The 26,472-nt window shown below is 45.4% G+C and overlaps 1 protein-coding gene and 1 long non-coding RNA gene across 2 annotated transcripts in view; one reads left to right on the top strand and one right to left on the bottom strand.

Moving 5' to 3' along the window:
• The window catches only part of TMEM178B (transmembrane protein 178B), a 339,668-nt gene that overhangs the window by 166,657 nt on the left and 146,539 nt on the right, over positions 1 to 26,472 (bottom strand). The gene's annotated exons all lie outside the window — the stretch shown is intronic.
• Positions 550 to 15,818, top strand: LOC118932593 (uncharacterized). The gene is made up of 4 exons (XR_005032828.2): positions 550 to 713; positions 7,726 to 7,792; positions 10,766 to 10,909; positions 12,337 to 15,818. It is a non-coding gene; the product is annotated as an uncharacterized LOC118932593 (long non-coding RNA).

Below are 26,472 nucleotides of genomic sequence, written 5' to 3'. Positions count from 1 at the left end.
TCCCAAAGATGAAAGGCGCTTGAGGAATGATTCTTTACAGTCTGGTTTATTAGACAAGAAAAATGGCTCTTAGAAAGGGGGGCAAGATGACAGTGAAAAGATATTTCTGAGAGATTAGAATAAAACCAAAGTTAAGAGGGGATAATGTGAAAGAATATGACACCACAGGTCAAGAGAAATCCAGTAACTTTGCAGCTACATTCCAGATGCCTGATATTCTGGATCTTCTATATAAGAAGAGTGGTCTGTGCTCCACAAAACACTGAGGTAGATTCTTGCATTCACAGAAGGAAACTTGTTAGAGCCCTGGGGGACAGGTTCCACAGGGCACTCAGTGGCTCCCCACGGAGAGGCACAGGATGGCTGTGTGTAACACCACACAACAAGCAGAGAAGGGGTGTCTTTCTGGAATGTGCCTCCAAGATGACATGGCAGAGAGCCAATAAGAGAAGGAAAAAGAGCAAGCAGGCCTTTGATTTTTTTTTTTTTTAATCTATCTCTATGAGACACACAAACCAGAGCACAGAACTCCAGGGCAGGACACTGAGGTGCAGGCGCGAGGAGGTGACAGATGAGTCGCCAAGGTGGTGGCCGCCCCAACTGGGTTGAACAGGACTGATTTTCTTCACTGTAGTAAGATGGACATTTCAGCAGCCCAAAGGCGAAGCTCGGCCGAAAGAGTGATACTATCCCTAAATTCCTGCTAACTGAAGGTGAGATTCTTCTTTATTTATCTCCACAATCCTGGGCCAGGGCTCTCGCTGCCATCTGGGGGGCTAGACCAAAGGAATAAGGTGCTCCCACATCTTTATCACTTACCCTTGGGGCAGAGATCGGGAGCCCCTGATGCCAATTTTCTCACCTCCTACTGGACGGTGAGTGATACATGTCTGTGTGTTTTCCAGTAGAGAGAAAGAAAAGAAGTCAACATGATCATTCAAGACAGTTTTCAAAGGAACCTTGCAGCCTTGTCTTGCTGCCAGTCTCCCAGTAAAGGGGCGCGTGTCTTGGCTTAATCTACTTAAGAATGACAGACAATAGGTACCATCTGTTAATTCCAGCTGCTTCTCATAGGAAAGGAGAATCTGTCACATGGTGATGTCAGAAGGCCTCAGGATCATAAAAAGATTTCCCAGAGGGTCTCCTAAAATAGGAGGAACGACCAGAAGTCATTTTGGTTGAGGTAACTGTGTCCAGAACACTCCTCCTGCTCAGAATAAATAACGCTTCCCCAGTATAGAGGACAAACTTTTTCAGAGACCAGCTACAGCAGTGATACCAGGAATGCTGTGTCTCCTGGAGGCCTAACTCTATCACATGCAGAACATCAGAGTCCTGCCTTGTCCTGCTGATAGTTTTCTCTATCAAAATGCAGAGAAAACAAATAGGGAGACCACTATTCTTGACACAATTCTGACCATAAGGGGCAAGCCAGCTGGCAACGTGTAAGTGGCAAGGATCTCTTGAGTAAGTGACCACTCTATCTCCGGATTTGTAACAGCTTGGGACTGGGACATGCACACAGGTGGATGGGGTCATCGCTCACAGCCAGCATATAGGAACAGAAAGTAACGTGGCTACTTCCTTCCAAGAGCTTCCAGTCTACATGGAAAATAGACAGCATCCAAGGGCATTTTATCAGTGATAAAGGAGAAGCAGAAAGGGCCAGTGCCACAGAAGTTCAAGGAAGGAAGAGTGTCTTGTGCACAGTGGGACGAGGTGGTCGGAAAGGTCGAGAGCTCCTTTAAGGGTACAGTAAGCAATGAGACTGAAGACTGAAGTTAGCACAGGCCCTGCAGGTGTTCAGCAAGCCACTCCTGCCTTCTCAGAGCACTGCTGAGGCCCTCAGGGCAGGCCCTGCAACCACATGTGTTCTAAGTACCACTCAGCCCCCTCCCTGCACCACAGCTGTTTGGACTGGGGTAAGCATGTGACAAAAGCCGAACCAAACACAGGCTTTCTCCCAGGAATTTGGAGTTTTGATTCTCTGCTTGTTGGCTGCTTTATGGGTGCGGAAACTCGGGAGCTATGGGGGAGACCATCTGCTCCTAAAGGCCAAATAAATAAAGGCGGATAGCAGTCTGCAGGAGAGTGAAGTGGACAAACAGGAAAGCAGAGAGGAGCCCTCTGCCACATTCAGCCCCCGTCCTCGTCTCCATCCCTCCTGGGGCAGGCGTCCCCCATGCCCGGCCGCATGAAAGCCCCACACTCTGATGCAGTCTCCTTTTCATCCACATCAGACTGCCTGGGTCCTGTGTACCTCAAAAGCCATGACGATAATCAATGGCTAACATCTCACCATGTGCCGGGCCCTGAGTAGATGAGTTTTCCATATATAAAGGTTATCAGCTAAAGGCCAAGAACTTGTCAATCCGATGCAGGGAGATGAGGAGGGAAAAGTGGTAGGACAGCTGGGTCAGCAGCCAAGTCAGAAAAGCAGTGAGTGGCCCAGAGACGAAGGACAGTAGGATGAGGCAGGCGGGCGAGTCAGCCAGCGCCTGCCCGGGATGGCGCCTTCTGTCACACCTGGTGTTTGCTGCCTGCGCGGGGCAGCCCTTTGGAAGAACCACTTTGGAGCTCACAGCTTCAAAGGTAGCAGGCGACCAGGAGACAGCCTGCAAAGGATTATGGCGAGAGTGGACAGGGAGCAAATGAAAGGGAGGCAGGCCAGTGGGGAATGTGGGTGCCAACTTGAAAGGAAGAAGACAGACCATTGCTGGAGGGAGTAGGAAATCAAAGAGGGTTTCTTTCTTCTTTCTTGTCTTTTTCTCTTCTTCATTTTAAATCCTTCTTTCTTTCTTTTTTTTTTTTGGACACAGAAGCTTTGCTTAACTTTGTGGGCCAAAGGAGCCAGCAGGCAAAACTAAAGATGCCACAGGCCAGGAATAAAGGATGGTGCGGTTAGGCCCTGGGTGGGCAGCTGGACTTTAGAAAAAATGAATGGGAGACATTGGCAGTGAGAACAGTAGGTAGAAGTTCACAGCAAAGTAGTCCAGCAGAGTAAACTCTTCATGCAAGAAAGATCATGAAAGGTAAAATTTCAGCTGAACAAATACAAATGATCCCAGAGAAGAAAAAGAGTGGGAAACATCTAAAGAAAGCCACATGGGCACAGGGACAGCTGAGCCTGAGCCCTAAAGAGGCAGATGTGAACATGGGGAGGCAGGGCCCCAACGTGGGGTGCACACACTCCAGGGCGGGGCTTTGAGCCCTGTCAGCAGGGCTCAAAAAGGGCTGGCAATAGTCAACGGGGCTTTTGAGCTGTGTTCGTGGGGAAAACAACAAGGAAGAGGGGAATCCACTGCTTGGGAAGACACTGCCCGCTTGCTTGCAGACGGCCAAAAGAAGTCAGACCTCCTAGTTTGTCTGCCTTTCCTCAGGAGAATGGTCTTGGGAGTGAGCGGGGTAAAGTAAACATCATAAGAAAGTAAGTGAAGTGCAAGGGGGTGGAAAGATAGTAAGAGAACAGTTGGCATCCTTAAATGAGTTCAACCATTCAGGCCCTGAAATGAAGGTGTGGTGCACGGGCCCATGTCTGGGGAAGTTTTCAAGGAGATGCCAGTTAACTAGAAAGGAGTATTGTCCAGATCACTGGGAAGAAGAGGGAGCACTCCTTAAAAGGCCCACGCTGATCCCCAAAATGGAATTACTTATTAAACTGGTAGCTTGAGAATATTTAGAAGAGAATAAATATGTTGATTACCAAAAGCCACTGGGGTTCATAAATCGGGCTAGGTAACTCATTTCCATATTTTGAGACAGAGGTAACTGGATGCTATTCATTCACTTATGGTCTGTCTCATTCCAGCAAGCACTGAAGGGTGATTAAAGGGACCCCAAAAATCTACTGAGACATCCCAAGTTACAAATATGTGAAAAAGAGGAAAAACAATGGAGACGTGAAAATGGAGCCATAAATAAGACCAATATTAAAATGTGCAGCATTGAGTTCTACCCATGTGTTTTACAGTGAATTCTATTCTCCTGCTAATGACAGACACTAATTTGGCTTTACGTGTTCCAGCAGGCAATAGAAGAGAAACCTGATTTACATTCACTTCACCACCTAGGAAATGTTTAAAAGAAGTAGGAAGAAAGAAATGAAAGTGGGCAATGGATGGGGAGGGAGGAGAGACAGAAAGGTTGAAAGAGATAAAAAAAAAAGAAGAAGTAGTACCGTAAGTAACATTTGAGCATTTATTCACACTCTGCAAGAGAAACAGACAGTTGGGAACAGGCTGTGCAGGGGACAAAACATACCTTAATAACTGAGACCAGGACCAAGAGAATGAGGACTCTCTCAAGACAGCTACAGGGACGGTAAGTAACAGAAGAGCTAAGAGGTCAGTTATTCTAGGTCAGAGAAGCCACATTTCCTGTGGGCTTATGTTTCTTCATTAAGGACCTAAGAGTTTTGCATTAGGAATAAGTTACAAGAGGTTTGGAGTTTGACAAACTTCGATTAAATCTCTCTTTCACTTACAGCTTTGTTGGCCTGATCAAATCTATGAAACAATTTGGGTTTTTGTTTGTTTGGTTACAAAAATGTACTAACATCTCTACCTCAAAGAATTATTGTGAAAATTAAATGAAAAAAAGAAAAGCACAATTATTCGTAAGACTAAATCCAAAAGTTCTCCCAAGAGTCCTCATAAAGGGGACAGGGCATAACTGGAATAGGCAAAGACTTGAAGGACTTCCTTGCAGTTAGATATAAATTAGATGTAATATATTACCTCCGAGAATCCCTCTAACTCTGTTTATGAGTATTCATAATTCAAATTAGAGTAAATTTTGTTAAAACAAAAGCCTTGATGCTGTAAAGGTACTCTCAGCCCCCAAATATTGGCCTGGTTATTTTAAGCAACATTAGGTACAGATTAATTTTAGGACAAACTGACCACTAACAAAATACACATTGGAGAACTTCCCACATTCTTTTCCTGAATGACAGGTTGGGGTACACAGTCTCCGTGCCAGTCTGTGCAGCGCTTTGGGAAGACTCAGGGTCTGCTCAATGGAGACCAGTGACAGGCATGATTCTCCCCGAGGCTGGGCAGACCCTTGTGAACAACCAGTGATCCCAGCTGGGAAGGGACTTGAGCAGCCAGTGTTCCCATCTTCAGACAATGTTGTATCAAGGCCACCCTGACCTCATCAATGATTATCTTCAGATGGCTCTTCTAAGCTGTCATGCCATCTCTAAGGACAAAGGCATCACATGTACTTGTCCAGACCAGCAGACTTGACCTTTTCCTCTCACAGCCAGTATCATGAGCCTCACCACCCTTACCTCTGTTGGGACCCATTCTCCTTTACAGATCTTAGACTCTGCTCCCTAACTATCCCTAACCTGTTTGACTCCCAACTGAGTCTCTGTGGACAGTCACAGAGCCCCTTTAATTATACAGATTCCATTCACCCTTGACTCCTTGAGAAATACTGACCAGTCTAGGCCCTAATGACCAACGGTCTATCAGGTTCCCCCTTCATACTAGACTTGAAGAGACATACTTGATGTTCATCCCTTTGTCTAACAAACCTTGCTGGCCCCATGCTATGTCTTACGTTATTCTGTCCTGAGGTACTTTGGAATAAGATCATTGTATTCTATGATAAATACCATTTTCACTTTCAATTCTAGGTAAAGATATAATAGAATCAGAAAAGGTCTAGAGAAGGGCAGCTAAATTCATCAAAAGACAGAAAACCTCCTTCAGAAGGATGGATTAAAGAAATTAGGAGTCTGCAAGACAAATAAAAATGTTTGAAGGAGACAATGTCAAAGTTTTCAAAAAAGTCTTGGAGAGGATAAAAATGCACTCACAGGCCAGACTGAGGCATCATCCCTTGAATCTTAAAGCAGACAAATTTAGGGCAGTTAGAAAGAAATTACTAATAATAACAATGAAAGTGGTGACATCAAGAGGCCGTAAAGACTAGAAATGTAAAATTAAGGAGGGTTGAGATAAAGTCATGGTGAAATCCACACAAGAGCATCACGAGGATACTGAGTATCTCCAACCTTGGAGAAGAGCTCAACTCCCAAATCCCATGTCACGCTGACCACCAGCAGCTGAACACGCAAGCTGTAGAACCTGAAGCCTTTATGGTGTTCATCTGTTGTGAGGATTAAATGGGACCATCCATGTAAAGTACGTCTCACAAGCCTCGGTAAAATACATAGCAGCAGCAGCCGGAATGTTGCAACAGTTTTTACGTAATTCAGCCAAATGAAGCTGGATACAGCTCCGTATACTGGTTCTTCCGCAGAGTCATTATTTTGTCTTCAACTGATCACTAGCCGCCATCTTTCCATGACCACATCCTGCGGTAGGTCTCTCCTTAGTTCCAACATTTGGGATTGTTCTTGGACATTCCAGACAAGCCCTTCCACGAGAGGACCTAGCACTAGAAAATTTCCAGTATAAAGAGCATGCAAGTCTCAGAAAAAAAAATATTTTGTAAAAAATAAATACACATTAACCAACTGCCATGCAATCCTTTACCCTGTTAATGTTTGGTAAGAAAGCTTGTATGCTGAGTAGTAGAATGTCAAAGAACGGATGTTGTGCCCACTCAGGAAGGACATGGGAGGTTTCAACAAATGCTTCAGACATTAGTCTTTGCAATAAGACATTCCAAAAAAAGTGAAAGGTAAGAACTTAAAAGCTGAGAAAAAGAAGATTTCCTAACAGATGCAAAATTAGTAGCGGCTCAGAATCCATCCAGGGGAAATGATGGCCCTGGCTGCAGGAGACAGGATGAGAAATCTTTAAGGAAAAGAAGACCATAGCTGGGGATCCCAAATTCCCCTGTACCTCACAGGGTCAGGCAAGCAGCTCCTGAAAGCAGACCTTTCTGCTCTGAAATTCACCTTCTGCTTCCCCACTTTGCAAAGCAGGTATGATTATCCCCATTACCACTGGTCACTCCTACCTTGGGCTACATCATATCTGCTGGGTTCCTGGGGCAAGAGGATAAATCAACCACAGGTAGAAGGAGTTGGTTGGATTTTATAGACAAATAACATTTTAGCGGTATTTTGAACCCACCTCTACCTTTGGCTGCTAAGTAAGCTAAGGCCCAGTACATTAAGGGAAGAGCTAAATCTAAGCCTGGTTCTTCTCACATAGGCCCAAGGACCATGACATCCACTCAGACACCTGTGATCACTCCAAATTCCTCACTGCCAATAAGGAGGATAATAAAAAAATCCCTCTCTCACCAATTGTAGGAACCACTAAGAGAAATAGTTTAAATGAAATAGTTTGTGAGCTAAACACAGTGTCTGGCATGTCTATGCACTCAATAAATTATAACTACTGTTAGAATTCTTCATTAGGATTTCCTTTCCTCCTTTTTCAGCCCCATCTAGTTGGGGAGGAAGAAGGAACTATGAGAACATTTTTAGATTATCTCTGTCTGCCACTCCTGCATTTTCAAGTGTTCATTTACCTAATAGGCTGTGTGCCTTGATTACAGTCCTATATGGGCTTGAATTTACATTCACAAGTATGTTTGAACTTCACTAGCATTCCTCTCCAGGGAGTCATGCTATGTCAATACCTCTTATCCGATAAGGCTTAAATTGGTGTCGCAAACTACCATTTGGATTCTGTAACAGAATTGTAAATAGAGTGATAATTAACAAATTTCCCAAGAATTCATCCCTATTCCAGATTTATCAGGAACTGCACCTTCAGAGATGTCTTTCACCCACAGGAAGACGGAATGAAAATAATGAGCAAAGGGGATAAAAGAGGAAAGAAGCTCCACTGATTCCAGGCAGGTAACTTAACTCTGTGATTTACTCTTCATAGTTGAATACTGTCTTTGCTTCTTCCCTCCCATCCTCTCTTCAAGCCCCTGCGATCTGTTTCTCTCCCTCCAGCCTTCCCCTCTGCCCCAGCTGATCCATTAAAACTGCCCTCCTTAAGGCCAGCTGGCAGGGGCCTCATCATTGCCAGACCCAAGAGCACTTCTCAGGCCTTAAGTGCCATCTTTAGATGCTCTCGCCCTTGGCACCCAGTTTCCTCCTATTTCTCTGGCTACTCTATCCTCACCTAGAGGACCTCTTGCTCTGTTGTACCTCCTAAACATTTCTCCTTTCTATTACCTCTTCATCCCTAGTGCCCTGGCCTAGTTCAAACCTTTATCATGGCACACCTGACCACGGCCGTGGCTCCAAAAGAGGTTTCTTTGTCTTCAGGGTCAACCCCACACGTCCTCCAACACAATCTCTACTCCACTGGCAAAACAGTCATTCCAAAAGGCAAATCGTATCACATCACTCTCCTACCATTTTTTGCCACCTACAGAATCATATCTAGGCAATTTCATGCAGCACACACAAGCCCCCTCCTGATTTGGGCCTGCTGTATCTCCTAGAGACCTCCATGTGCTACTCCAGAATGCTATGCCCTTCCCTTTGCACACATGCTGTTCCCTCTGCTGCAAGCGCCCTCCTCTACCTCCTCATGGAAGATTCACTACCATTTGGCTCCCCAGGCAGAGGGTTCTGTGTTCCTCTTCCCACAGCACACAGGACCCCCCCATTACCAGGGTCCATTTGTGCTTCTACCTCTACATTAGGCAGAAAGCTTGTTGAGGACAGGGGCCACACCTTACTGGACTTTAGTCCCTTGTCCCTCACAGGCAGGTGTGCCTAGGCGTTAGCCTCTGGGCGCGCAACCTGGTAAGTAGCTAGAGAAAGAGATAAGCATTTGTTCAAAATGACATGTTTAAACCCCCAAAAAGAAGAGATGCCCAAATTCTTGTTTCTGCTCATGTGAGCGGCATTCTGGGAAGCTTTCAGGAAGAAAAAATATCTGTGGGTCTGAGTGATGGCACCAGAACAAGCCTATCCCTGAGGCGCTATTTAAATTCCACACAGTGATTTTCTTTTTAATTCATTTTTATTCCAGGTGCAGCCCTGCAGCTATTTTAAAACTGAGACTTAAAATAAAGTAATACTAATAGCTGGAGTTATCACAGGCTCCCGCAGTAACAGGGCGCCTTGAATCCAAAAAAAAAAAAAAAGGCCTTCGTGGAGTCTTGACAAACCACAATATCCCTTCCCCAGGAGAGGGAGGAGAAGGAACAAAACGGAGCTCCATCATCAAAGGATTGTGCTTCACTCTGCAAAAGCATTTATTCCTAGATTCCCTGAAATAGCTCATGCTGTACATTTAACCATTTGTTTTCAGAATATTAAGAGGCTGAAGGCAGGACTAACATGCCAGGCAGGGAAACAGGAAAACCCTGGGTAAGAGAAGCAGACCATCTGCATCAGCCACCCAAGCGAGACCCAGGGCTCTGGGCACAAATGCCCATTCCAGGCCCTGCCCCAGGCTGTGGAACCAGAATCTCTGCTAGGGGGAAACAAAAGTGTAATTTAGATGCATGTTTTCTGGAAAGCAACTTCATGGTAAGGAAAGCTGCCCCAGGAAATGGAGTTTTGTGAGTGGTGCCCGCAAACAGACCTGCCTCTGACCTGCTTGTGTCAGCAAGAACCAGGGCTGTTTCTCTCAACTCATTAATGAAAAAATCATGTTTTAATTACTGACCTAAGCCAGCAGGGAGTCCACAATATTAATGCAGCCCGGCCAGGGAGCTTCCGCAGGCATGGCACCGTGCACATTTAACATGTCCTCAGCTCAGCGCCTCCTCCCTTGTTCTGGGAATGGCACTGACCCTCCAACGTGGAGGATTCCTTTCTCCTCATCTCCCACCCAAACGTACAGCACAAATCCGAAAGAAAGGCCAACAGCATATCCTCCATCAGAGTTACAGATGGGAATCCGACTCAGGCCAGGCCACCTGGAGAACCTCCTTAAGGATGAGTCGGGAGGACCTGTGGGCAAAGTCCCAGGGGCCGTCCCTCTGCCCCCCCCCACCACGGGAAACACACTTACGACTAGGCTTGCCCAAGTTGGGTTCCTGTCACTCTTTGGAGAACCAAAAGGCCCTGCATATGACACAGGTGATTAAAGTTAAAATGAAGTTTACCTGAGGCCTTCGGTTTACAGAATCCTAGACACCTTTCAGATGAGAACTTGCAAGTCCATGGAGGTCTGTGATTGGATGCCTTTGCGGCTACAGAGGCCTGGGCTAGTTGCCCACAGCCAGCTTCCCCGGCGGCCCCCGGCAAGGGGGGTCACTGTGAGCAGACTCCAGATTCCTGGGTAGGCCTGCCCTAGCAGCCCACTGCACTCTGTCCCTGCAGCCGAGGGAGGGAAGTCCACCGGCCTCAGACACCAGAGCACCTCCTTCCCAGCTAGCAGTGGGCACTGCTCTGAGGTCAGCTCTAAAGTAGATGTTGCTGTTTTAAGTAAGGGACCAACCCCTGCTGCCTGAGACAAAAGTGCTCATCTCTCCTTTCTATGACTTTGCACAGCATTTGCTCTGCCTACCTCTAATTTAGAACTTACATGTACAATTCCTGACATCAATGACAGCCTTTGAGTCAGAAAGAGAATTGGACAGTGTTTTCCAATTTTTTAAATTTCACAGACCCTCAAAATCCTCCCATAAAAAGAGTACAAACTTATTATTTTGCTAAGTAACAACATGTTAAAAATACAGTAAAATCCATTACCAGCATCCTATCATAAAAGTGTCCTCATGGCAGAGAAAAATGGAAACCACTGGAAAGGTATCATCTCCATATAAGTGAATGAGAAGTTTACTATGTTGTCGTGGCCACCTTCTTCCCTCTCTCCTCCTCCTCCATCTTTACTTTTTCCATTTTGCGTTGGACCAGGAGAAATGGCCTCACAGACCAGCCCCAGCCTGCAGAAATGTCTGAGTCACTCTCCTTGGAAGTTCTCCGCCTAACCAACTCAGGGCCATGACTTAAACTACAATGAGCATGACCTCCGGACATTAACAAGAGAAGCTTGCCTTGGTGAGATGTTTTCAGATCACCAAATACTCATCCATGCTCCCCTCATTCAGTCTCTCTTAATTCCCATTGCAAAGCTATGTTATAGACGAGGAAGCTGAAACACTCAGGAAGATATGACCATCTGTCCCTGTTTGCAGCCCAGTGCCTCCCTCTAAGGTCTACACTTTGGCCTTTATTTTACCCTTTGGAGTTTTCCTTCTACCTAGTTGTCTTTAAATTTCACCAAGTCCTTTCTTCTCCAGACTAACTAGACATCTTTTAATTCTTTCAAGTATGGCAAGCTTCTATTTCCCAAACACGTTCCACAGTCCAGCTACATGGTATATGCTTAACAGGTCTTTGTTGAAGGATGAAGGGAGGAACAAGGATGAACTGTTCTTCATTTGATGTGATTTCTAGACCCTTCCCTTGCCTGGCCATGTCCCCCGAGAGGCAGTGCAATCTTTTAATGTGCCTCTTAAAATGTCATGCCCAGAACTGTGTGCCACGCACCAGATGGGCTTAGCTGTGCCCAGTGCCAAGCCCCCTTAGCTCTCTTGTCCTGGGCACAAAGCCTTTATTCATGAAGTTTCAGAGTGTATTTGCCTTCTGGCAGCCATTTCCTGCTGCTGACTCCTCTGAGATTGCAGTCAACTAAAATTCTTGGATATTCCCAATTCTGAATTTCTTAATTGGTATTTTAAATCCAAGGACAGTTGTTTTACATTTAGCCCTACTGTACTGACTTCTGTTAGTATCTTCTATTCTTATCTGACTTTTCATATCTTCTTATCTCTCCAACTACATGTTAAGGTTCTAGAGATGGTAGCTTATATGCTTTTATATAAGGAATAAGTATAAATATTCAGCATGGTGACACTGAGTAGGCAGTCAATAAATATATACTGGTTCATTAAGCTCCACTTTTTTCCTACTATCCCCCAGGACTCTCAGCTTCTGATGAATCACATTTAAGTCCTAAGGGTTAGCCCTGAAAACCTGTTCCAACTGTCTCCTTGTTACCCACATATTTCTGCCTCTGACTCTTGCTTGTCTCCACAGGGCCCGCTGAATGCACCCACAGCAGCCTGCTTGCACCCAGGCATGCTCCACTCTCTATAAACACGCACCCCCTCCCAGTGCCTATCCCTGCCTTCTCAAAACTCACAGCAGCCATAAGCCCTGACCCACTGCACTTCCCCCCATGTTCCCTTAGCCCTTCTAGTGCAGTACGTCATGCAGGAAAATGTTCTGGAAAAAATCTGTGAACATTCACACTCACCAAAACAGAGGAGGAGTCATCATTTACTTTAAAATGGGATTCTCTCCAAGAAGCAGTTCGCCATAGATTTATCTTTATAAAAAACTCTTCAGCATATTTAAAACATGACTTCATGTGCCCCTATGTGGTTAACATGCAACCTTCCACAAACACATCTATCATACAGGGAGATGCCTCCGAACCTTCACAAAGAATTGTTCTCTGCAGCAATGCTGTTTTCATGCACACCAGCCAAAGGCCCTGGGACACACTCTGCCATTGATTGGGTGATAACAAAGCCTGTTCAACACATAAGTGTGTGTACCAGTGCTTTCTCTGCACTCTATATTTAATCACAGGTTTTCCATGAAGCTTATAATGGAATTAAAGAAATCATAAAGTCTTGTATCTGGAAGGGACCTTGAGTGACTCCCATTATGGGCAAGGAAAAGTAAGCTAAGCAGAGAGGGTGATGACTCCTTTATCCTGCCTTCATGTGCCAACAGCTCTTCCATGAAGCACCACCCCCACCATGGTGAGGACCTCCTCTGGAAGCTAAAGATGGCATTGCCATCCTTCCCCTACTCAGTTTAAAGGACTGAGTATCTCCAGCTATTTGACTGGAGAGGCTGGACATCAGCCTCCCCTCTCTGAAGCTCCTGAAGACAAGTGGAGTGTTTCCTGGCAAACTGTTCAACATTCTGCTACAACAGAGTAATCTGGATGCCCCATTGCTCATATTGGTAAAAACCTCAGCCATAAGTGTCTGTACTTATTCAGATACTGCTTTGAGTTTGTCTTCTCTTAAGTGCGGCATGCTACTTGGACAGGGACCTCTAGGCACCCTTCCTGATTCCCAGGACAGCCCTGGGCACAGGACTTAGAAGTTGGAGCAAATGCGGAATGAAAACAATGTACACAATCTGTCCCATCGCACTTCATGGTCAATTTGCTGAAATAGTATCTGTTTAGATGTCTAATAACCACTGCTCTGTTATTTGTAGAAAGCTGTGTTTTGTTTTCTAATTATGTCTTAAGTCAGTCTCTTATCTGTGCCTTAATATCTCTATAAAAATGTATCAATTTCTCCCTCATTTATTATACCCCAGGGACCCTGAAGGTTTGAAAAGGTGATTACTATAGTGTATTTTTTTAAAATACAAGTTGCTGTTACCATGCCTACAAATCATATCCTGGAAAGGGAAATACATGTGCTGCTCAGGGTAAGACAGTAAGGGGAGTCCACCAGTGATCGGGGAAGGGGAGCTCTCAGAATCCTGATTTTTTTGGCAGAAAAGAGGTTGTAACTAGCAACGTAATTCCAACACAAGGTGCCCTTGGGACATCAGGTAGAATAACCCAAAATTAGGTTTCAAAATGAGAATTGCATTTTTTCTAGCGAGACAGCATAGCTGATACTGAATGTTATTTACAGATTTGACTTCAGTAGTTTTAAACCATTTTTCTTGTTTCCGATAAATCACGTCATAGATATAGCTACATATTATTCCTTCTTTGTTTTAGAACTAAATTACCTTTTAAATAAGGAGGGGAATGAATTATGTTAGTAAAGTCCTCAAATTGCTTTGCACAACATCAATTCAGAGAAACACTTTCCTCCTTCATAGGGTAATGGCCCAAGTCGAAAGTAATAAAATCAATAACCAGATTTGTTGAACATGTACTATGTGGGAATGTATGCTAATCACTGCAGGGGAAGCAAAATTCACTAGGAATTTCCTTCTGAAAATGTGCCACCCAAGGGGGGAACAAAGACATGGAAATGAACTACAATACAAGGTGGTGAATGGTGAGCAGCTGAAGCTACATGAGCTACAGGAGTCCACAGGAGAGCTCGCTTCTGTCAGGAGTGTGCACAGAGGGGCAGGTTGTTGAGCTGGGCACTGAGGGAAGGAGGCTTGAGCAAGGGGACATGTGTACAAGGACATGAAGGTGAGCAGAACAGGGCAGTCCTGCATAGAGGGAAAGTAAGTTTAAATCCTGAACTGATGAGCTGTGTGATCTTGGGTAAGTTGCTTGATCTCTCTGAGCTTCCATTTTCTCACTATAAAAGGCAGATATTAGAGGAACTTAGTTCACAGGATTGTAGTGAAGAGTAGAGGAGATAGTGCAAGCAAAGCACTTAGCAGAATCCCACTTAGAACAAAGAATAAACCCTCAGTATATGAACTATTGTTATACATTCAAAGTTATAAAAGAGTCCAAGCAACCCTCAGGTTGAACTCTATGCTGGAACCAAGATCAGTGATGTAGGGACCTTGTTTTGCAATAGCAACTTACAGCCAGAGAGGAAATGGGTCACGGACTCCACAGCGCCTGTCTTGAACAGGAACATGGGAGTAACACAGGAAAATGGGGTCTCAGTCAAGCCCATCAGACTCTTCCCATGCACTGGGGCCCACCTAGTGGTGACAACCATACATGGAGTCAACTCCCCCTGCTCAGCTCCTAAACCACTTACACCCTTTTTAAAACCTCATAAAAGAAATGTCAGAAGGAAGTCAATCCAGGGAAATACTTGAGGATGGTCCCTGTGATCCTTGCCCCCAAGAAACCAGCCCAGGAAACCGGAGTTACTAAAGGCAGAGACAACCAAGAGAGATTGCTGGAAGGCCAGGGAGCATGGAGAGATTTGAAGCACACCTCCTGCCCAACCCCAGCTTCTCAGATGACCCAGCGATGCAGGAACAATATTTACTGGAGCCCAGCTATCAGGGTCTCCAGATGCCTCATCCCAGAACCTGTGCAGGCGGAGGGGTTCCTCTGTTCCTGGGGCAACAGGCAAACTGCGGACACAGTCAACTGTCCCTTCCAAGTCCCAGGAAGACTCTCAGAGCCCATGTGGGCACACCGGCTAAAGGCACTTAGAAACAAGCAAGCCGCCAGAGTAGCCACCTGTCATCCAGGGCTGAGACCCACAATGAGGATGGTCCAGCAGAAAGGTACAAAAATGGAACCAGGAAGTTCAGGATGGCACAGGAGGGGCTGAGCTGGCTGGCTGAGGCCCAAGTATGGTGGCATTTTCTTCTCCGATAGTGAAGAGAGAATGACATTGTATGAAGGACATGGTAACACTTAACAACAAAGGCTATCAAGAGCTATGGCTTGGTTTTTAGGAGGCTTGAATTTACCTTTCTTTGCATCATTTTGATTATGCTTCAACTGGAATTACACAGTATTGTCTTTAAAAGCCCGCATTTTAATTAGAAATGATAACTTTCAAGAAGAATGGTAAAAACGGCCACTAAGAAAATCAGTTAAAGTAGCAAAATGACTTGTGGTGAATACATTTGACAAACAGGAATGATGGTAAAAGGTAGTTGAGTATATAAATCACTAAACTGCATGAAATTTTATGATCAAAAGAGAATGTACCCAAGGATAATTCCTGCACATCCCTTTCTCTGTCATCTTCTCTTCCCAGAGGTGTAGCCTGTCCAAAAGAGCATCTGAGCTTCAAGCAGGTGCTCCCTGGAGCAACAGGCTGCCCTCCGGGGCTGGGTGGGATCAAGTGCTCCCCAGGGCTGCAGACTGACCACACAAAAACCAAAAGTTGAACCAGGTGCTTCCCTCAGGGTCTTTACTTCTGCTACTAGATTCTAAAGCCACACAATTCGCATAGTGCTTCAAGCACCATAGCCCTGTAATTAAAAGACATAAACACATCATATCTAAGGGGAATCTGTCCTATCATGAATGTTTGGACAGCCACTGCATTTCCTATTGTTGACAAGTGAGAAATATGGGCTTCCATGTAATTCTATAGCTCTTACAAAAACAGGGGCATAGGACACAGTGCCGCAAGTTGGGCAAAATACGTCTTGTGCTCCCTTGTCTGCTCCAACACTGACTTTCAGGGTGAACTTTGAGGACATTTGTTGAGCACCGCTCAGTACAGGCACCAGCTAGGTTCAGAGGGTGAAATGGCGCCTCCATCACCCTCCAGTCACAGGATGAGGAGTAGAGAAGCAGGCCAGGAAAGCCCTTAACAGGCTCTTAAAGAAAAGCGTGATCCAGATAAGAATACACCATGACTTGTCTACAAGGATATCCCTTGTAGGATGGATGTGCTGGGGCAGGAAAGCCGGCAAAGCCCACAGAACAGTGTGGCTCCTCTGCAACACAGGAGGCGCGTTCCCAGGCTCCGTGGCCAGGCCGGGGTCTCTGCAGACAGGACGCTGTGTTCAGCCTGATGCTTGATGTTAGCACATTAACCAAAGGTGCCTATGTCTGCGCCTATGTCTACACCTATGTCCTGGAGGACTGGCTTAAAGCCAGGGCCAACCTAACACGGAGGAAGGGTAGGTGACAATGACAGAAAACCTCAAATATCTCCATCACTGAGGTCTCAAAGCTCACCACTGGCTCGTCCTTGTTTTGAGTTTCATGAGATCCTCACTTTTTGGTGAAAAGCAAAAACTACACTTTAGATAGGAATAACTCATCAAGCCCCTACTACTTTAGTGTGAAGGAATTTAACAAATTATTTAACTCTTTGTTAGGAGAGGCAGGAAAAACCTTTTAAGTAGAGAAATCTGAGGTAAGCAGAGGGTTCAGAAATCAGGGGAAAGGGCAAAAAAAGGGTTATACAATTTCACTCCTTGGCTACTTTGCCCTGCAGCAGCCATGCTGTTATTTAGCTCTAGATCAGCTATTGGGGAGGTTCTTTCTGTTTGTCACACTCCTGCTCCTCTCACCTCCTTGGTAATGACAAAACACAGGTGACACGCCTGGGGTCCTACTTCTGCCAGGTCGGCCAAGGTCCAGCAAAGGCCCTGGGAGCATCACCAGATTTCAGTGAAATGAGAGGCAGGCCACACAGGCTCATGGCAGCTCTAGGGGAAGAAGGGACTCCAGACCGGCCCACCTTCAGAAAACCCAACTGCAGCAAGAACACTGCGAGATGCATGGCTTCAGTCTGGGTCTCTGCTTCTTTCTCAGTCCACAGACAGATTTTGCCAAAGAATTAACAACTTCTTGATGATCAATCAACAAAAACATGGTATTTCTGATAAGTGTCTTATAAATAATAAACACCTTTTAATGTCTTAGCATTATACAATTCACCCTAGGTTCCTGAGGCTAAAGGTTGCAGTGGCTCATGGGGGGCACAATAGGAGATGTCAGGATTCCCTCAGAATCTCCACAGGCAGCCCTCCTAATCCACTAGGAGATTCACAGGGCCTTTCTTAAGCCAAGAGCCAGCAGGACTCTCCACCTGGGATAGGGAGGATAGAGACAATCCCCTAGGAACACTCTGTTGACACACAGGTTTGAAGAACTAACAGCTCAGGTGCACAGCATTTGCTGAGAAAGCAGCTGCAACTAGACTTCTGAGCTATTAACAAAGAATTGATGGACACCAGAAACTAGGCTTAGCTCTGTACTCAACATTCCAGGGCCATTGGGGCCAGATGTCCCCTCTCTCAGGCATGCCGTCTGCCAGTGAGGACAGCAGTTACTGATTCCGGTTCTGGGCAGGCTCAGAATGATGCTGGGAAAACTAATAAAATGATCCTCCCCCATAGAGCTTTACCCCCAAACAAGTCTTACCAGAAGAGGAGATACTCAAGGCTATAGCACCATTTGGGGTTCTAAGTTTCAATATTTTTCTTAAGAAACTTAGAAACATTATCTTCGTGAGTCCCCAGACAGCCTCTTTGGTTAAGGTCTCTGCTGTCCCCTGATCATGCTCCAAAGTGGGCTGGATCATGGAGCAGCAGAACTCAAGGAGGGGCAACTTCAGACTCCCCAGGACAAGCTCATGGGGGACACCACCCCCTAGCCAGGCCATATCCAGGCCAGTGCACAGAGGTTAACTTAGTCCAACTTGCAAAGAATCTTTAGCGGGGGAAACCCAGACCTGTGGTCACAGCAGTGCACTTCCAAATCAACCAAACCCTGTATCACGAAGGGAGCATTGTTAACCATCATGACCATATTTTAAAACACCATTATAGCCTACACCCATATTATCTCTGTGGTCCTAGAAAGAACACTGGATTTGGGGTGCCAAGATCTTGGTCCTTTATGAGTTATGTGGCCTTCAGCAAGTCACTTAACCTCTGTGAACCTCAAGTCCTCCATCCATTAGTATAAGAGGAACACAAAACTTAACTCCAAGAATGTTGTAAGGATCAAATGAAATCACATGCATGAAAGTACCTTAAAACTATAAAGGGCCACAACAATGTCAAGTATTATTTTGAAAGTACCTGGGAGCCTTTTGAAAAAATATAAAGTTAGAGAGAAGCTGATCCTATGTCTTCATTGTTCATCCAACCGAACTCCAGAATACACGTGCTCCACCTAACTGCCTCGCATAGCTACCAATCCATTTAGTCAACAAACGTTCATTAAGCTCTCCCATGCACTGTGCTAGATGCTAGAGGTTGAATAATAAAAGAGATCCCTTTCCTGCCCTCAGGGAGCATCAATCTAGAAATTCCCAACACTATCTGTATCTACCTCCACTTTATATTCTTAATCTGTCCATCCTATCCTAGCTAGATCGCATCTCCCAGGGGCAAATAGAGTTGTCTCCTTCTCAGTGTAGATGAACAGGCCTGAGCATGCAACCCCGCCCTGTCAGCTAATGCGTTGCCTGAGGTTAAGTCTATGCCACTGTCCTGAAGCCACAAAACTCAGCTGTTCCCCCACACCTGACAACTGCCCCCTTCATCTGGGCCCTTCCAAAGCTTTTCATGTAGAAATCTGAATCTCCTGGTGGACCCAGCCTCATTCTTAGCAGATACATAGTCTTTTGAAGCCGCTTCAGAAATAAACACATTAAATACCAAACCAGTGAACCAGAGGTTTATCTCTGTCCCACAGGCTGTGTTAACCATGTCCATCAGGGGACTTGCAGCAGGTTAAGTATAGACACTGAAGTCAGAAAGACCTGGGTTTGAATCTTGGCTTGGTCACCTGTGAGCCTTTAAGCTAATTATTTAGCTTAAATTCCACTCTAAGATTCAATTTTCACATTTATAAAACTCAGATAATCACACCTACCCCATAGTGATATTCAAATAATTAAATGTGATAATGTTACTAAGTAATCTCTCAGTGCTTGGCACTTACAAGCACTCTATAAATGGTAGCCACTATTATTTATAATTATAATAGTCATTACTATTAACATGCTCACAAAACAGCACATTTTATCCTATGCCCCTTGACACCTCTTACTGCCTGTATCGATATACACAGAAAGCAATGCCTCCACTGACTCCTAAGCAAATTATTTCTGACTGTAGACTCCAATTCATCTTGCCTTTTCGGAAAAACTAACTCTCAACCCTGAAGGTTAAGATATATTTATCCTTGGTTAACACCCACCTGATGGACAAAATGAAAGAATAAATCACACCTAAAACAATATTTCAAAAATTCATTGGGTTTCATGTCTCCCACTCCATTCATACATAATACTGCAGTAAGTGCTTCCGAGCAGCCTCTCCTCCTTTCCATCTAGTTTTTTCCCATCCCACTCCCTTGCTTGTGGTACTTTCATTCCATCTTCCCTATGGCCACTGCCTCATCCACCGCTGGGACACCCAGGCTTACCTGAACAGATTTCTGCGGCTGGCTCAGCACACAAAAAGAGGCTGTGTAGTAAGAATTAGCCTTGCCCTAAGAACATTCTGGCCTTTGCCCTGGCCTTCTGGGAGGTAATTTTCTAAGCCCGTGGAATGTAAGGCCTGACCAGAGTTGTCTTTGTTTGCATGGGGCCTTCAGCCATGCAGGATAGTATAATAATGCTGCTTAGGGGCTTGGGTCCTGTGGTATCAGGACCCACTCAGGAGGGGCTGGAAACTAAGATCAACCATGTACAGTCAACCATGCCTCTGTGAAGGAGCCCAAATAAAAGTTCTGGGTGCTGAGGCTTGGTGGGCTTCCCTGGTTGGTAGTACTCCATGCATATTGCCATATACTGTTGATGCTGAGAAAGTAACATTGCCCATGACTCCCAAGGGAAAGGAAAGCTGGGAACTCCACATTTGACACTTTTCTGGACTCTGTCCTTTGTGCTTCTTGCCTCACCTGATTTTAATTTCTATCCTTTAACTATAATAAATCATAATCATGAACATAACAGCCTTCAGGACATTCTATGTGTCCTTTTAGTGAATGATCAAAGTCAAGAGTGATCTTGGAGGTCCCTGAACTTGCAACTGGTGTCAGAAGTGAGAACAGTCTTGTAACTGTTCCTCTAACATTGCAGAGACCATAGGGAAATCCCTGCAGAGGGGCAGCCACGTTCCAGTGTGCACTAGGGATATCTCCAGGAAACTGAACAAGATATCCTCAGATCATTCCCTGCCATAAGAAGGTGAACCTCAAAGCCTAAAATTGTTACCTGGCAACCACTTGCAATCCTTATATGGTCAAGATAATTCACTCTCCCTAAATTAATGGGTACAAATGACAGCTCGGCCCTCTTTCTGTCCACTGATCTCTATGCACAGTATGGGTGCAGTCCTGCCTCTGGGGCATTTGGGATTTCTAAATCTGGCAGTCACAGTAGATGGTAGATCACAAGTAGATTGGAAGGATTACCACCTGAAAGACCACATCTGGGAAACTGCCTACATCCATGTGTCTCATCTGCCTGGAAAATGTCACAGGACCATTTCACTGAGCCTGGTCCTCAGCCAGGAAGTCTCACAGATAGAGAAACAGAAAAGAGGATCGAGAGGAATGCTCAGGAAAGCCAGAGGCCAGCAAGAGTGCCATCCATGACAAACTCCGAGTCCTCGGAATCACACCCCTGTCAGATGTCTTCCCCAGGCTCGCTGGGCCCCCTGCTGAGAAACAAAGTTCCTCTTCAAGGCTGTGCTGCTGTCTGCCACGGTTTGGTGTCCAGAAAACTGGGGAGCAAGGAGATACATTCTGATGTCAAGGCTCACAGGGAAGATACAGAAAGAAGAAATGTCAGCATTTGGATACCAATGGAAATGGGAAAATCTCAAAACAATCAAGAGGGAAAGAAACTGCGTTTTTGTGATAGTGGGACTGGAGTGAGCTGAGGCTGGGGGAGTGCTGTACTGGATCTCAAGTGGCCACAGTGTCTTTGTTAACCGTGAGTCCCAGCCACCTGCCCCAAGGAAGGCAAGTAACAATGAGGGAACACACTGAACCCAATATGTTTAAAATAAAGAGGTTTCAGAGCTGTATCAGTCACTTAAGCCTAATATTTGGATTTCCTTTAAATTGCATTGCATCAATGGCTGTTCAGGCTGAGTTGCTTAGACAGTAAATTCTGGTTCTAGCTGCCATTCCACATTATGCTAATATATGTGAGAAGCTGTCTCCCTGGATACCGTAGCAAATTACCAGCTGAATCATAGAAATACTGTCAACTTTTTTTTTTTCAACTTTTCCATTTTTGGTTTGCCATTGTGTATAGCCAAGAGAAATGGGAGAGGGGGGTGGAATATGTATGTGTGTATATACATATATACACACACATCAAGCTTCCATTGGACTGTTTTTGCCTCTCTGAGGGAAACCTATACCTTTCTCCCTTGTTTCTAAAGCAACCCACATGCATGCCTCCATTTTATTTGAAGTCATTTCATCGCACAAATGTGTGTGTCAGTTTCAGGGATCAGCCTTGAGAGCCAGCAGAGGGAGAAAGAGAGCACCAAACCTGATTTTCTACAGATTCTACTCAAAATCAGAGCGTGTGCAAGTGTACACCTGCTGAGCCCAAAGAGAAAAATGCAAATCAAACAGATCCACCAGGGGAAGCCACTTTTCCAAAGCTGGCCCAGGGCTCCTGGCATGGTGCAAACAGCCTTGGCTTGGTTCTGGCTTTGGCACTGCCAACTTCCCTCCTTGGATGGCCCCTCCTGCTGCAAAAAGTCCCTTTGTCTGTAAATTAGGAGAGGGAACTAGATGACCTCTAAGGTCCCTTCTGGTCCTAACATTCTAAGTCTCTAGGGCTCTTTTCTAGCCTTCGCTATCTTTTGAACTGGGGATAACAATACCTTATTTTCTTGGAATTGGGGGCTGGACCTGACAGCCTAGCAAGGTTCTTCCAGGTCTGAGAGCTAAGGTTCTGTGATGCTTGCAGTACAAAATGGCAATTTCTCTTATCGTCCGATGGTGGAAGAGATTGCTATGTGCAATGGTGAAGGACGGCTGCAATAGGGAGTGGAAGGGCGGCTCCCAGGGGCTGAGGCAGGGACAACAGGGAGTTGTTAGAGTGCAAAGTTCCCATTATACAAGTTGAGTCCTCTCTACAGCACCATTCACTGCACAGCATAGATCCTGAGTTAACAATACTGTAGTGTATACTTAAAGACCTGCTCAGAGAGTAGATCTTATGGTAAGAGTTCTTACCACAAAATAATAATAAATAAGTAGGCAGGAGGAAACTGTTGGTGATGGATAGGTTTATGGCATAGATTGTGGTGATGGTTTCACAGGTGTATCCTTATCTCCAAACCTATCAAGTTGTATGCATTACATATATACAACCGTTTTCATGTCAATCATAACTCAATAAAGTAGGTTTTTTGTTCTGGGTTTTTTGTTGTTTTTTTTTAAAGAATAATACAATGTAAAAAGAAAAGACAATGGCAATAGACCTAGCACATACTCCCTCATGCCCCTACCCTTCACTTCTGGACTCCAGCGCCGGGGCTCACTCCCCACGGCCTAGTCATTGTCCTGTTTCCTGGGATGGTGGTAAGGACAGAGGCTCTGTGAGTCATGGGACGACCATGTTGGCACACAGCTCTCGGTCACTGGCCTGGGTTGAGACTTCCCATCCTGACGTTTTGTCAGCTGCAGAACCATATGTGATAAACAATTCCTGCACTTAGGACCCTCCTCTACAACCAGTTTCATTGTCCAGCCTGTACCATTTCCAACCACCCAAAAGTTCTACCCATGTCCCAACGCCCACTTTTCCTACAGACGAGGATTCTAACTCTGCCTGCTGCACCTTAGCCCTCCCCTAGAGCCCAGCCGGTGTAAGGGTAACATGCTCAGACGCCTTTGGGAGACATCGCAAAGGCTAAGCAAGTGAGACTGCAAGGCCCCGGTCGGAGCCAGGAGAGAACCCCCGCCCCTCCCCCTCCCAGACAGGGAGCACAGACTCAGTGTCTCAAAACTCTGTGCCCCAACCAAATGGTTATGCAAAGTGAGGTCCCACTCTACCAGGTTTTGACCGCAAGCATCTGTTCATTAAATCTGGGCTCCTTTTTAGGAATATAGGAATATACCTGCACTGAGAATTCACAGTTCTTTCCAATAACTAGCCTTGTATTACTAAAATGATCTTCAAGTTTAATATATTCTAAAGCTTTCATACCATAAGGCTGACATTATCTTTTATTAACTGTTTTTTAAGTCTAATCTCTATGGCATTTCTGTAATTTTTTAATGAAAGTACTCCTAAGGATGAAGTCATACCTCTAGGGGTCACCCAAAGTGGCCAGAGTAAGTAGAAAATTTCTCTGATGTCTCAGGGTTTTATCTAAAAAAACACGAAGTATTTTTTTGTGAATTCTGTATTTACTCTATATTACATCCCCTTATTAATTTGAAAATGTGTTTTTAATGACTTACCGCCTACATAACCCTTTGCTATAAATCTTCAAGTGAAATGGATTTAGGGATGATGTACCACTCATATCCCAGCATATCCCTGGAGGGCCTTGGGCTTTCCTGTGCTGCCTATATAGGAAGGCTGGTTGGAGATTCCATGTGGCAGCCTTAGAGGGAAGTAGGTTTGTTCATGAAATCAAAGGTTTAGAAAGGGCTGTTTCTGGGAACTGCTCTTCTGCCTCTTTCCTGAGGCTAAATACTCAACAATTTCAAAGTCTTGTCAAAATAAACACTAAGCAAAGTTCCCCAGTTGCTTCAAAGCTGGCCTGTGGTCTTCCACTAAGCAGCCTCTTACACCCTCTTCTCCCTGAATGAAGAGGTCAGCTGCAATTCCCTTGCCCTGCTCCTGGAGCCCTGGCAGTGTTGCAGAGACCCTGACAAGAACAGAGAAAAATGAGAAAAACCAGACATGATGCTGCTGAAAACTATGCACAAAATAAGTCTTTGTATATTAAATCCTATCTTGCTGTTGACCCCCCCTCCCCAGTTACTTCTTTTTTGGTTGCTTTTCAAAAGACAGTAGACATGAACACATGAACTTTAAGCTTTTCTGACCTCTACCAGGTAGTCAGTGATTTGAAATACTTGGAGGACATAAAGAACTTTTCATATTGTAAAGTGGAAAACTGTTTCATATAAACTGCTCCTTAATTTGTGTTTTTTTAAGTCTAGATTTTTTTTTCAGCTTGCATTAAAATTGGGTCACCTTTACTTAGATGCTGGAATCTAAGAACTGTGCATATGGAGGATCATAGCTCATGTTATCTCACTTGTCACCTCTTTAGAATTCTGCTTGCGGTGAACAAGCTTCTCATTCCAGGCAAGAAGAAAAACAATGCAACTGGTCAAGGGGTGTGGCGTGCTGGTGGGCAGAGGCTGTCATTTCAGCGAACAAGCTGCCCAGCACCCAGTTACCCTCTCTGATATCACCCATTAGGGCTTGTCTCTGTAAGACCTTTTCCCCATCCACATGGCATCCTGACCACCCCATGCTCAGATGCCAACCACACAGGAGAGGTCACAGCCCTCTTAAGAAACAAAGCAGATTCTACTAAATATCCTTTCCTCCCATCAGAAATGCTCTTTTATGCTTGACTAGCAGAGTTAAGGTAAGCCCTACTTTGAAACCATTTTGAAGGCAAAATGCTGACTTCACAGACAGTAAGTTGGAAGCAGGAAAGAGAGTAGGGGGAGGAGGGCGTAAGTTCCTTGACCAACAGGCTTCTGTCTTTGCCCTGGGACACAAATGCAGGGGGTTTTTTTAATAGGAGGAAGCCCTTTGTTCAGTTCGGGGTGGGATTACAGGTCCCTAGTGTTAGGAGCAATGACTCACTGAAAAGCATTCACAAATGAAGGGAGAATGTGTATCTGAAATGAAATAGTATAAAAAAGTAGGAGCCCAACTACTAAATGCATAACTTAATGCAGTGTTTCTGGAGCATAGCTACTTTGTAAACCAAGATACACTCGCTACAGGGAATTAAAATGAGCACGAGCCTGGAGCTGATGCCCTGGCTTACAGACCCAACAGCCAGGGAGGAAAGGAAAGCCAGACATGAACACATGAACTTTAAGCTTTTCAGACCTCTAGCAGGTAGTCAGGACACAAGAGGGTATGGACGGGGCCCTCCAAAGGCTCGACTAAAGGGAGTTTTGGGAAGGGAGGGCACCGGCTGGTGAAGAATTAAAGGAGCCAGTAAGGGATGGTGAAGCATCCAGGGGTGACAAGGGTGAAGTTATTACTGCCCCCAGGCTCTGGGGCAAGGGGAGGGAACTGTGCGTGCTGGGAGCCTGGCGAGAGCTAGGGCAGTGGCAGAGGGCTCCCTGGCAGGACTGCCTTGAAGGAGCACAGCATTGCAGAACCACAGGGTGTGGGTGCAGATGAAGACCGCCACCTCCTGCCTCTTGCTTCCTAATTCTCAGGGCATGTCTCTTGCTGCCTACACCCAAACAGAAAGCCAGGAGTAAGGAGCCCGAGGACACAGCCCATGGTGGGCAGCCTCCCTGAGCATGGAGAACAAGGCTGGACCAATGGAGCAAAACCAGCAGAGCCCTAGACTGAGGGTCAGGACACCTGTCCCAGCTGTGTCACCACTGGCTTTGCGACTGGACAACCCTCAACATGCTTAGACTTCGAGGAAAGAGGCTGTGTGACAGCCTCTGGGTGTCTTTCAGGTTTTATATCCTGTGACTCTAATCCTAGAGTTACAGAGACCCAGGAACTACATATACCAGGAGAGGTAGAGAACGAGATGACGCATTAGCTACCATGGCTGTCACAGGCTTTACACCAGCACCCCTCAGTCTACAAAACACTCAGTCTGCTGACTAACTTCAAAATCCAGGGAGAGATCAAATCTGTGGCAAAGAAATATTAGCCCAAGGAATCCCCATCTCTTGGTTCTCAATTTTATCACCAGAGCTACTCTCTCACCTTGACCAGTTTTCCTTTGGATTATGGAAGAGTTCAGAATTTCATGTGGCTGCCCTGTTTCTTTTGAGAACAAGGCAATATAAAAAAATGAGGCATGTTGGGCTCCAGAGCTTCTGTGGCTATGCATGCGGGGAGAGGGCTCAGACACCCCCAGCTGGGGAGGGTGCCTGGAAGTCCCGTCCCCATCACCGCAGACCAGCCTCCTATTGCAAGGGCCCCTGCTCCTCTGCATCTTTGCCATCTTGG

The sequence above is a fragment of the Manis pentadactyla genome, chromosome 7, assembly GCF_030020395.1.
Source record: "Manis pentadactyla isolate mManPen7 chromosome 7, mManPen7.hap1, whole genome shotgun sequence".
Taxonomy (NCBI): domain Eukaryota; kingdom Metazoa; phylum Chordata; class Mammalia; order Pholidota; family Manidae; genus Manis; species Manis pentadactyla.
The sequence above is the reverse complement of the archived record's forward strand: the minus strand, read 5'-3'. Positions and strand labels throughout refer to the sequence as shown.